Here is a 12872-nt window from a genome sequence, read left to right on the forward strand (position 1 = left end):
CTGTAAGTTGGTAAGCATGCTACAAACAGAGTTCAGAATGGCCTGTAGGTGGCAACATTGTGCAGATGCACACATACTGTCGCAGTGTCAGTATAAGGATGGCCGCCCCACTTGCGACTTGCACCAGGGAAGAACAGCGTTCTCTTATTCGGTTTTTGCGTAGTGAAGGTGTGAAACGTATTGAAATTCATCGACGAAAGAAGGTTCAGTACGGTGATGCATGTTTGTCACAGCAGCAAGTCTACGAATGGAGTAGGAAGTTCGCAAATGGTGTGATGGTTCAAATCGCTCTGAGCACTAAGGGACTCAAAATCTGAGGTCATCAGTCCCCTAGAACTTAGAACTACTTAAGCCTAACTAACCTAAGGACATCACACACATCCATGCCCGAGGCAGGATTTGAACCTGCGACCGTAGCGGTCTCGCGGTTCCAGTCTGTAGCGCCTAGAACCGCACGGCTACTCCGGCCGGCCAAATGGTGTAACTTCAGTGGAAGATGCTCCTCGTCCAGGTCAGGCACAACGAGTTGTGACTCCACAGAACATTGCAGCAGTTGAAGCCATAGAGAAGGAAAACCGCCTAGTGACAATGAATGACATTGCAACGTGTTTACAGATAAGTCATGGGTCAGCACATCACTTTGTGCATGATGTGCTCCAGTTTTACAAAGTATCTGCAGCTGACTTCTGAAATGAGAGAAGGACGTGTTGGTGGTTTAGAATAACTTCTTCGGCACATTGAACGAGAAGGTGATGGCTTCCTTGCAAGAATCATTATCGGTGACGAAACCTGGGTACACTTCCACCAACCGGAAATGAAGGGAGCGAGCAAGGAATGGCGCCAGTCCTCATCACCAAAACCAAAGAAGTTTCGAACAGAACCATCAGCAGGAAAGGTTGTGCTGACTCTCTTTTGGGACGAATAAGGCGTCATTTTGGAGCATCACATGCATAGAGGGACCACTGTCACCAGTGCATCATCTGCGGCCTGCAATCAAATGAAAGCAAAAAAAAAAAAAAAAAGGCTCTGAGCACTATGGGACTTAACATCTGTGGTCATCAGTCCCCTAGAACTTAGAACTACTTAAACATAACTAACCTAAGGATATCACACACATCCATGCCTGAGGCAGGATTCGAACCTGCGACCGTAGCAGTCGCGCGGTGCAAATGAAAGCGACGTGGATTGCACTCAGCAGGTGTCGTTTTGCAACATGACAATGTTAGGCCCCACGCTGCCCGTACAACAGTTGCAACAATCACAGACCTAGATTTTGAGTGTCTTCCTCATCCACCATAGTCAGATCTTGCCCCAAGTGATCTCCATCTGTTTGGACCACTCAAAGACGCAATGGGACGAAAGAAGTTCCGTTCTGATGAAGAGGTACGCCACGCGTTGCATGAGTGGTTGCGCGGACTATCAAAAGAATTTTTTTCTAAAGAAATTTATGCACTTTGTAAGCGCTGCAGGACTTGCATTGAGCGTGGGGGAGATTATTTTGAAAAATGATACAGCTTTGTACCGCCTCTGCACAGTAAATAATGTTTAAAAAAATATTTAAAGTTTTCATTTGACTCACCCTCGTATTTTCTGACGACTGAAAGAGCCTCCAACACCTTGCATCCCGAATCAACGACAATAGTGAGCGTTTTGGCCCAGAAGTCGACACAAATAAAACAAAGTAAATGGGCGCCAGCAAGAAATACATACAAAACTGTTGTCTAAACATTGTTGTTAACTTACTGATCAAGTAGAAAATACATGTATCTGGGAACTGACATTAACATACAGTGGGATAAGTCGCAAGAAATGGAAATCTGTATCGAGAAAGCTAGAGCCTCGCTTTGGAGAATGACCTTTCAATCGAATATAATTACTATTTCTACTTTGCCACATATTTCCTATCCGTTTCTAAGAAACTGAGAACAGTGCTCTAACGCAGACGACGGACAAACGACTTTGGCATCTGAGCTGTGGTGGCTGTACAGGAAACATGTTGAGAGTGTCGTGGAGAGTCACATTTACTAACATCCTTGAGCCCCCGATTACCAGATGTTCGACTAGCGGTTCTCGGCTGACGCCCCCGGTTACAGGAGTCAAGGAAAACACTTTATTAATAATTGTAATACAAAGTAATATCACCAGTTACAGTTACATTCTCACCAAGTACACCATGTCCTTTCATCCATACATGTATTTTCTCACCATTAGAAACTTTTCTACATTGACCGGTATACAAAGTAAAAGGCATACTACTATAAACAAAACTAGGTCTACTTTGCGTCTTCGGGTCGATTCCACAATGCCAGGTCTTGTAAGCGATGACATCTCGGTCGGCAAAAGATTCTAGTCCAAGTAGCGATGCGTTCTCACAGCGGACAATTGCGAGTGTAAATCACACACTGCCAGCTGCTCCAGTTGCGACATCGAGTGAAAAATTAACTCGACATCCACGGAAAAAAATAGGTCCATTAAGGATTACAGACTGTGCAGTTCCATTTCCTCCAAGTTTGTTTTCAAGGCTAATTATATGTTTATAAACTGCCATGCGGTGGCGACGATGACGATTCCTTCTTAGTACCACTAGTGTCAGTATGACCCCAACCACGCATTTGAAACTTCTATGTCCTTCGTTTTTAAAACTATTATTTTTAAAATACATGACTGTCTCTCTCTCTCTCTCTCTCTCTCTCTCTCTCTCTCTCTCTCTCTCTCTCTCTGGGTTACTTGATGTTTTGTTCAGTCTTACATCTATAACACATTAAAATTTATTCGTGATTTCTTCATTGAGTACCACTGGGGCTAATATGGATCTAAAATAAATATTTGTTTTCTTTTGTGACTGTAATATTATGAAAATCAGATAACGGCTGTTACGATGAACCGCTGCTATTTTCGTGGTCATTGTTAGTGTTCCTTGCATTAGCTGTTGTTGTGTAATGCATCAGTTATGTCCATTATAATTATCCGAGCTGTTATGCCGTGGTCGGTTGATGAATTCTGTGTCAGTTCCCAACGTTTCGTCCCCGTCTGCGGAGGACATCTTCAAGGGGGTCTGTAGCTCGATGGAAGTTCCAACACACCCACTGGCATGTCATTATTCGCAACTGCGAATTCGTCTGATGTATAATCACTAAATGACGGACTCGCCAGTATAAAAGGAGGCGAGGAGTCGTGTTGTCAGTAGAAAAGAAGCAACAGTAGAACAGGTCGTTCAGTACAGCTCAGTGACATCAAAGTGGGCAAGCCAGTGGATGTCACCTGAGTAGCAAATCCATCAGGGACATTTCAACGTCTGTAAAACTGCCCAAGTCGACTGTTGGCGATGTTACTGTGAAGAGGAAACGCCAAGAAACAAGCATAGGTAGACCGAGACCACGCGGACCTCACGTACTACCGTCGAGCATCGGGGGTAGTGGCCGTAAAAAATCGCGTGAAGTCACCAGAAGGAGCCACCCGTGAGTTTTAGAGCGCTACTACAATCCAGCTAGCACTGTGAGCGTTGGTCGGGAGTCAGGTAGAATGGAGTACAATGGTCGAGCACTTGGTCGTAAGCCACGCACTTCAGCAGGCAATGCTAAGCGACACTTCACGTGGTGTAAGGAGGGAGGCCACTGGACAGTGGGTGGCTGCAAACGACAGATCTGGAGTGATGAATCGCGATAAACGCTGTGGCTCTCCGATGGGAAGGTACGGATCTGGCGGTTACCTGCGTAACATCACCTGCCATATGTGTAGCGACAACAGTGAAGGGCGCAGGAGATGGTGTTACGGGATGTTATGCGCTGAAAAAATACTAGGTGCAGGACATGAACATATTTCACAGAATTGTTTACTGCCTACAGCAGGGGAACAGGCTGGAGTTGATTGTTCGTATCTACAAGACAATACACCCTGTCATAAAACAGCATCTGGGAGGCAAGTGTTTGTGGTCAACAACATTCCTGAAATGGACTGGCTTGCCCAGTGTTCAGGCCGTACGCCAGTGGGATGCCTTTGAGATGAGCGACAAGGTCGACTTCTCACCAGACCCCAGTGTCCAACATCACTACCTTCTCTGGTTTCGGGTCTCAGGAAGGACTGGATGTCATTTCCCCACAGCCATTCTACACTTAACTGAATGCGATCCTACCAGATTTAAAACCGTCAAGGATGCGAAGGTGCTGGGATACTTTTAATCCGTCAGTGTATCTCAACAATAGCCTTGGTTAATATGCTTTTGTGCGTTATTTTGTGCGTAATAATGGTAACATATCATTCCTGTTCAAGTAGTGAGATCATCCTCTTCACTATTTGGAACACAAAAGCCAGCACTTCGTGGATTTGGGCTCTGCCCGATCTGAAGGCGATGAACTTGTCTTTCTGTAAACAGCCTGGAGTAGATTGTAATCAGATACTTCGGTTGTTTTGAGGGCTATTGACCATACTGTTTGTAAGTTATTTTCCAGCAGATAGTGGAAATAAACTTGTAAAAAGTTCTGATAAGAAGTGCTTTCCAAAGGAAGGCTGTTGTTAGCAAGGGAGGAAAATGAAAAATGCGAGTGCCTGAAATTTACACCTGTGGCTGACTGGTTGAAAGATAGGAATATCTAAACACGTTTCGCCGAGTTGAGGAGGTGGACAATATTTTTTCACACGTAGAACGCAACGCTATGGGACAGAGTCTTTCAAAGAAGAGTGTTTTGACTTTGTGCGTGCGCACGCAGTCGCTTGGCATACGTCTCGTACCAGATTGTGGGACCATTAGCTAGCCGTACATTTTGTCGCGTGATATATACGGAGCTGAGGATATCTAACTCATGCTGCTAGTTAAGCATTTGTTTCGTTGGACTGTAAGCTTCTTATTTATGTGTTACTGACTATAAACTGTTTATCTCTGTGTCTTTGTGGATATTATCTGTTGAGAGTATAAGGGACTGGTTCGAGGTTGTGCATTGCCAGAGGAGAATTCCCAGCATAGTGGTTGGACCTCGGAATCTTTCTCAATGCAGTAAGATTGCATTATATTTTGGAGCCGAGTAAAGACAGTTTTAATTATGTGTCGCAGGGCGAAGCGAGTTTGGCGGCATTTATTAAGACTACTAGACTCCCATTTGAATCACCAGGAGGTGACTGACAAGGGGGAGGTGACCGTGAGAAAATGATTGAATAACCCATGAAAGGAAAACGTTCTACTAACCGGGGCGTGGAATGACAGAAGCCTGAATGTGGTAGGAAAGCTAGCAAATCTGCGAACGGAAATGTTGAGGCTCAATCTACTTATAGTGGAGTCAGTAAATTGCAATGGAAAGAAGGCAACGATTACTAGTCAGACAAGTACAGAGTAATATCAATGGCAGCAGAAAATGATATAATGGGATTAGGAATCATTATTAATTAGGAATTACAGCAGCGAGCGAGTTACTTTGAACAGTTCAGTGATAGGGTTCTCTGCAGGATCGATAGCAAACTAACACCGACAACAGTAGTTCAGGTATACATGCCGTCGTCACAAGCTGAAGCTGAAGATATAGCGAAATTTTATGAGAATACTGAACTCGTAATTCAGTACTACGTAAAGGGAGATGAAAATGTAATAGTCACGGGGTATGAAATGTAGTTGCACGGGACGGAGTAGAAGAGAATGCGGGCTTGGAATGAGAGAGGAGAAATACTAATTGAGTTCTGCAATAAGTTTCAGCTAGTAATAGCGAATACTCTGTTCAAGAATCACAATAGGATGCGATATGCTTGTAAAAGGCCAGATGATTCCAGATGACTCCAGTTAGATCACATCATGGTCAGGCAGAGATTACGAAATCTTATATTGGATTTCAAGGCGTACCCAGGAGTAGATATAGCCTCAGATCACAATTTAGTAATGATGAAGAGTAAGCTTAAATTTAAGAGACTGGTGAGGAAGAATAAGTGCGCAAAGAAAGGGGATATGGAAATACTATGAAATGAAGAGACATGTTGTAATTCTCTGAGGCTACAGATACTGCGATAGTGAACCCCACAGTAGGGGGTTCAGTTGAGGAGAAATAGCCATATCTAAAACGAGCAGTCACAGAAGCTGCAAAGAAAGACGTAGCTACAAGGAAGGTAACGGCGAGAAAAACCGTGAATAAAAGAGCTGGCAACGTTTACAATGAGCGGGGAACTCCTTTGGCATATAGTCTTCGACCAGCACCCCAAAATCAAGTACATGCTGCAGATTGTAAATATTGTCATTTGTCTCCTCTGGTGGCAGGATAACTACGGATATAGGAAGAGGTCGTAATTCCTGATACGGGTCCTCCTGTTTTTTTATAACGATACAAAGTAGCTGCAGGAAAACCTTGTCTTCGAATTTCTGTCGTCAAAACTTCGACCGGAACTTCCAACTCTAATCGCTTTTCTTTAGGTAGCTGGTGCGTGTAGAAATCCATTTGATGGTGCTGAAAAAAGGCAATGGCTTTCCGTTGATCGGTAAAGGTAGTATATTGATACTTAACCTTGTTGTCTTGATAGACTGCCTTGAGGGGGCCCTCTGACAGCGCTTTCAACATCGCATTAATCTCAATGAATTTTTTAGTAGAATAAACGGTAACAGGGGGTACTTTCTTCAGTTGATGCGGTGTAGCAGTCGCTACAGGTTTCTGGGACGCCGAGCGGGTTTCCTATTGAGGTACGGGGGAATCATAGTGAGGCGTAGCGCCGTATACCGATTCTGCCTTAAATGGAAGATATCTATCAAAGCTGGATAGTGACAGATGGTGACGCGAGACTGGACGTGCACGTAGTTTATGTATCAGCCGATAGAGGACAGTATTGGAGAGGGGACTGTGATTTATTTTTGATTGTGGCTTCTAGAGTGCACTAAAGTAATAGAATGTTTTTCGTAAACTGTTTTAGTATTTTCATAAAGTGTTATTATGTCTTTTTGTGTATGTAAAATGTTATAAATGTGTTTTAGCAGTATGAATGATGCATGAGTGTGGTTTAAGGTTAATATGAAGATAATTGTTTAACGAGTTATGTAGTGGGATTTAGTGTGGGAACATTTCGAAGAAGTATGGATGTGGACAAAGGGGATTTTTGTAGAACAGATTTGTAAAGTAAGTTTATGGTAAAGGGAAAGTTAATTTAGGTGTAAATAACAGTATTAAATAACTTTAGGCATAAAAAAATTCAGCATATTAGAAAATTCCGTCGGTAAAAAGTGCAGTAGTTAGGTTTACTATTTTGCGATTAGATATTGATGAAAAGAGTGGACTGACGCGGGAGAATGTCGTTTTGCTATTGGCTTTTGGGTAAACTGACCAATGGTAAAGCAATATTCTTCGCGCGGCTTTCTCTGCTGGTAAAGAAGACTTAGAGTATTCTAGAGGGGAGTCGAAGCCTAGCCATGAAACAGTTCGGACGTGTGCAGTAGCAGTTCCGATGGAAATTATAAGTTGCCGGATCTAGCAGTGTATCATACATCAAATGTGCTGTAAAGTGATGGCATAATTATTCCGATGAATGTGTAGAAATTTCGGAATTTTTAAGTGAATTTTGTGACGAGAAAAGACATAAATTTCGCGTGGCGTATTGAGCAGTCGGTGGCTAAAAACTGTGACTCCATTAGGTACCGACAGACTTAATATTTGGCGAGTTTTCTGAATAAAAAACAATACGTATTTTTGTAGCTATTGCGTATTCGGGAAATGCAACACCATAAACTTGCTAACGTGAGTGAAAGGGATTGTGAGTGACTGTGTTAAGACTAGCACGGGCTTGGCAGGTCCATGGTCTCAATCGGTCAACGTTCGTCCTCATCGTCAGGGACGGCACCGACATTAAAGAGGCTGATCTCTGTTATACAGGGTGATACAAAAAGGTACGGCCAAACTTTCAGGAAACATTCCTCACACACAAATAAAGAAAAGACGCTATGTGGACATGTGTCCGAAAACGCTTAATTTCTATGTTAGAGCTCATTTTAGTTTCGTCAGTATGTACTGTACTTCCTCGATTCACCGCCAGTTGGCTCAATTGAAAGAAGGTAATGTTGACTTCGGTGCTTGTGTTGACATGCGACTCATAGCTCTACAGTACTAGCATCAAGCACATCAGTACGTAGCATCAAAAGGTTAGTGTTCATCACGAACGTGGTTTTGCTGTCAGTGCAATGTTTAGAAATACGGAGTTGTCAGATGCCCATTTGATGTATGGATTAGCACGGGGCAATAGCCGTGGCGCGGTACGTTTGTATCGAGACAGATTTCCAGACCGAAGGTGTACCGACAGGAAGACGTTCGAAGCAATTGATCTGCGTCTTAGGGAGCACGGAAAGTTCCAGCCTATGACTCGCGACTGGTGAAGACCTAGAACGACGAGGACACCTGCATTGGACGAGGCAATTCTTCGTGCAGTTGACGATAAACCTAATGTCAGCGTCAGAGAAGTCGCTGCTGTACAATGTAACGTTGACCACTTCACTGTATGGAGAGTGATGATGATGTTTAGTTTGTGGGGCGCTCAACTGCGTGGTTATCAGCGCCCGTACAATTTCCCAACCTTTGCTCAGTCCAATTTCGCCACTTTCCTGGATGATGATGAAATGATGAGGACAACACAAACACCCAGTCATCTCGAGGCAGGTGAAAATCCCTGACCCCGCCGGGAATCGAACCCGGGACCCCGTGCTCGGGAAGCGAGAACGCTACCGCGAGACCACGAGCGGCGGACAGTGTGTTTATGGAGAGTGCTACGGGAGACCAGTTGTTTCCCTACCATGTACAGCGTGTGCAGGCTCTATCAGCAGCTGATGGCCTCCACGGGTACACTTCTGCGAATGGTTCATCCAACAGTGTGTCAATCCTTATTTCAGTGCAAATGTTCTCTTTACGGATGAGGCTTCATTCCAACGTGATCAAATTGTAAATTTTCACAGTCAACATGTGTGGGCTGACGCACGCAATTGTGCAATCACGTCATCAACACAGATTTTCTGTGAACGTTTGGGCAGGCATTGTTGGTGATGTCTTGATTGGGCTCCATGTTCTTACACCTACGTTCAATGGAGCACGTTATCATGATTTCATACGGGATACTCTACCTGTGCTGCTAGAACATGTGCCTTTACAAGTACGACACAACATGTAGTTCATGCACGATGGAGCTCCTGCACATTTCAGTCGAAGTGTTCGTACGCTTCTCAACAACAGATTCGGTGACCGATGGATTGGTAGAGGCCGACCAAGTACATGGCCTCCACGTTCTCCTGACCTCAACCTCTTGACTTTCATTTATGATGGCATTTGAAAGCTCTTGTCTACGCAACCCCGGTGCCAAATGTAGAGACTTTTCGTGCTCGTATTGTGGACGGCTGTGATACAATACGCCATTCTCCAGGGCTGCATCAGGGATTCCATGCGACGGAGGGTGGATGTATGTATCCTCGCTAACGGAGGATATTTTGAACATTTCCTGTAACAAAGTGTTTGAAGTCACGCTGGTACGTTCTGTTGCTGTGTGTTTCCATTCCATGATTAACGTGATTTGGAGAGAAGTAATAAAATGAGCTCTAACATGGAAAGTAAGCGTTTCTGGACACATGTTCACATAACATATTTTCTTTCTTTGTTTGTGAGGAATGTTTCCTGAAAGTTTGGTCGTACCTTTTTGTAACAGCCTGTATATCGAACGTGCGACTCGATGTCGACCACACGACTCTGGTGGCGCGAGTCATGGATATTGACTACGGCAACGACAAAAGACGAACGTTTAGTAAGTTATAGGTAATAACAAATGAAAGCACGGGTAGTAACCTACCTTACTTTACTCGTCAGCCACGTCTTATTCAAGCACAATTGCTCGTGTTGTGTAAGCTACCAGCAGCAAATCTTTTTCCCATAACCTGGGTACACTCTTGCTATGTCAGTCAGAGATAGCAGGAGAGTATTAGTAGGGTTAATTTTTCCAGGCAACCTCAAGTTGTAGAAATATGGATATCGAAAAAGATATAACTCTCCACGCTGTATAAACGAGGAATTAGATTTCCTCATGTGAGGCTCTCGGCACTCGGAAATGCAACGCTTTCGCCTATTGCTATTTACACCGGAAACGATACAATATATCCCCCTGGCAACGCACTACACGTTTACCATAATTTGCGCTACCAGAATCGTATGGCCGACATCGAGTCGCACGTTCGATATATGTCAGGAGCCCACGCGTTGAATAGGAATCATTCTTGGAAATTACCCAAAATTTCAATAAAATATTTTAAAAACTGTGTGCTGTTGAAATCGGTTGGTTTATTTTGTATACCGTAGGGATAACCCTCGATGTGTATCTGTATTTCAAACTCCTCCAAGATATTCATGATCGGACTTTTTGGGATTTTGTGCAGGATTTGTAGTGTGTTTTCTGTGTTGTCAACTTCGCGTTTTTCATTTTTGATGTGTATAAAGAAGGTGAATTGATTGTTATTTGTTTCTGTCGTGTGTCCTCTTAATCTAACGATGAAATTTCTTCCCCTCTGTGCTATATAAAATATTGTGCATTTATTGTGGTTAATTTTGTATATTCCAGGGTTTAAGTGTTTCTGTAGCATGGCTTTTCCTGAATGTAGTTTTGTACTAGAATTACTGCTCGTTCTGCAGGCTAAATTCGCGTCTTTATTTTCTTGGATAGTTTTCCCATATAGTTCCTTGCTATGTAGATGGTCTTTTTTTTAGTGCAAGTTCTCTGATTAATGATATTTTATGATTTATGGGTTCTCTTTTAGGGTGTGTTTTTGTTGTATAGCTGTACAACCGCATTAGTATCATAATTGTTATTGCGTGTGATGTATTGCAGTGTAGCTTCTGAAATTACATAGTTACATGGTGGTAAGGTATTAGCAACTGGATAAGTGGACGTAAAATGGCGCCTTTCACTCTGTGTAAGCTGACTGAATGTTTGGCGTGCCATTTATGAGTACCGCTTGGTTAATATTTTGTTATATTTCCCGTAAGGTTTGGATTTTATAGTTTCCTGTCACTTAGACCCGTCTGTTTCTAAGAAATATTTGCTTATTCGTAAACTCATACTATCAGTTGTTCTTGGCTGTTCTCCCAGCAAAGTCGCGCCTTATCTTGTGTGCAGTTTGTTCACTTATGTTTCCTATCAACGTTTACTGTTTCACTGGTCATTCATGACCGTTTGAGACACAGAATTTTAAGAAAATAACTTGTGAAGTTCCGTGGAGCTGTAATTGAGGGGATCTTTGGAATTAGTGGACTTGAATTCTTTTGAGAAAAGAGTGATTGTCTAGAACATATTGGAGTCAAGAAGCTTAGCATAATCCATTTAATTGACACTATTTTTCCTGATGTAGGTACTCTAATTATACTGTTTTTAGGAATTACCTATCCTGCTACTTTGTTTTGCCGGAAAGAAACGTTGTTTTTCATAATGTATGTCTTTTCCAAAACCACGCAAGTACCGATGTAATTACTGTGTGCTCTGATGTTAAAATAAATTTTGAGAAGAGCTCAGTGCCTTTCCAATCTGGAATCACTATGTCCAAGCAAACCAGCTGCAAAGTCTAGTATCATCAAACCTGCCCCCCCCCCCCCAACCTTTTACTTGTCTCGGGTTTTGTTATGCTATGCAGTCCGAAACAGAACGTTCCTTGTCAATTTACCACCTATTCGCCTGGTTGCAAGTCCCTCCAACGAGCCCAAGAGTATTTCACTTTCACTATCGTTTTTTACTCCAGTCTGTTCCCTGATAAACTGTTTATTTTCCTGTCATTGCTGATAATTCCCATCATGCATTTCTCTATTGCTTCTGAGGAAGCAACAGTTTTATGAATGGTTTTCAAACGTTTCATTGCGGTAAGCCAGTTCATGCCATAATAGATGGATAATGGAAAAGCTAGTTTTCCTAGCATACTTCCCTCCTTCAGGAACCGCAAGACACGCATTCAACTAAGCTGGATTAGTCAAGTGACGTGTACTCATTTCCTATGGTCACAACTATCTGACAAAGAAAGTCGCGAATACCTTCTGCCTGCGAAGCATATAAATTATATTCGAATATTTTCTTACTAACATGTAAATAATCGTCTAAAAGCCACAGTCACGCTGACTTGTGTATGAGACCAGTAGTTGGTAAGATGGTGTGTGATTTCCTTCTGACTGTATGTCTTACTGTGCCTGATGAAATTGTATACTACAAGTTAGGTTATAGTAGCAGACAAATTCTTCGTACGAAAAGTAGTTAACAAACGCTAGTAACTTTTACATCATCAAATTATCATATATACTTAAAGCGCACTTTAGTTACAAAAATGGCTCTGAGCAGTGTGCGACTTAACTTCTGAGGTCATCAGTGGCCTAGAACTTAGAACTAATTAAACCTAACTAACCTAAGGACATCACACACATCCTTGCCCGAGGCTGGATTCGAACCTGCGACCACAGCGGTCGCTCGGTGCCAGACTGTAGCGCCTAGAACCGCACGGCCACTCCGGCCGGCCTACTTTAGTTACCGAGTGCCTGTACGTCAACCTACGTGCCAACCACAGTTGCACTTTTTTGGGGGTGGGGGTGGGGGGGGGTGTCTTACGTCTCCTGACAGTTTTGATAGGGTCCGCTACGACTTCTTTCCTGTGACAAGCTTTATATGTGAAAGCAGCACATACACACAAAGCTGTCACTTATTTGTTGGATACATTGCAGTGTCTGTAATCCACTATGGATTTTACCCCTTATAGCACTGTCTAGTAACATGGGAGTTACTCTCTGACGTCTTAACACATTCCCAATCATTCCTTCTTTTCTCTGTAATATTTCCCACATATCCTTCACCTCCCCCATTAGGCGTAGAAGCTCTTCATTTGTTATAAGTCCACCTGACTTTCAGTATCCTTCTAC

Source organism: Schistocerca cancellata, chromosome 2 (assembly GCF_023864275.1).
Source record: "Schistocerca cancellata isolate TAMUIC-IGC-003103 chromosome 2, iqSchCanc2.1, whole genome shotgun sequence".
Taxonomy (NCBI): Eukaryota; Metazoa; Arthropoda; class Insecta; order Orthoptera; family Acrididae; genus Schistocerca; species Schistocerca cancellata.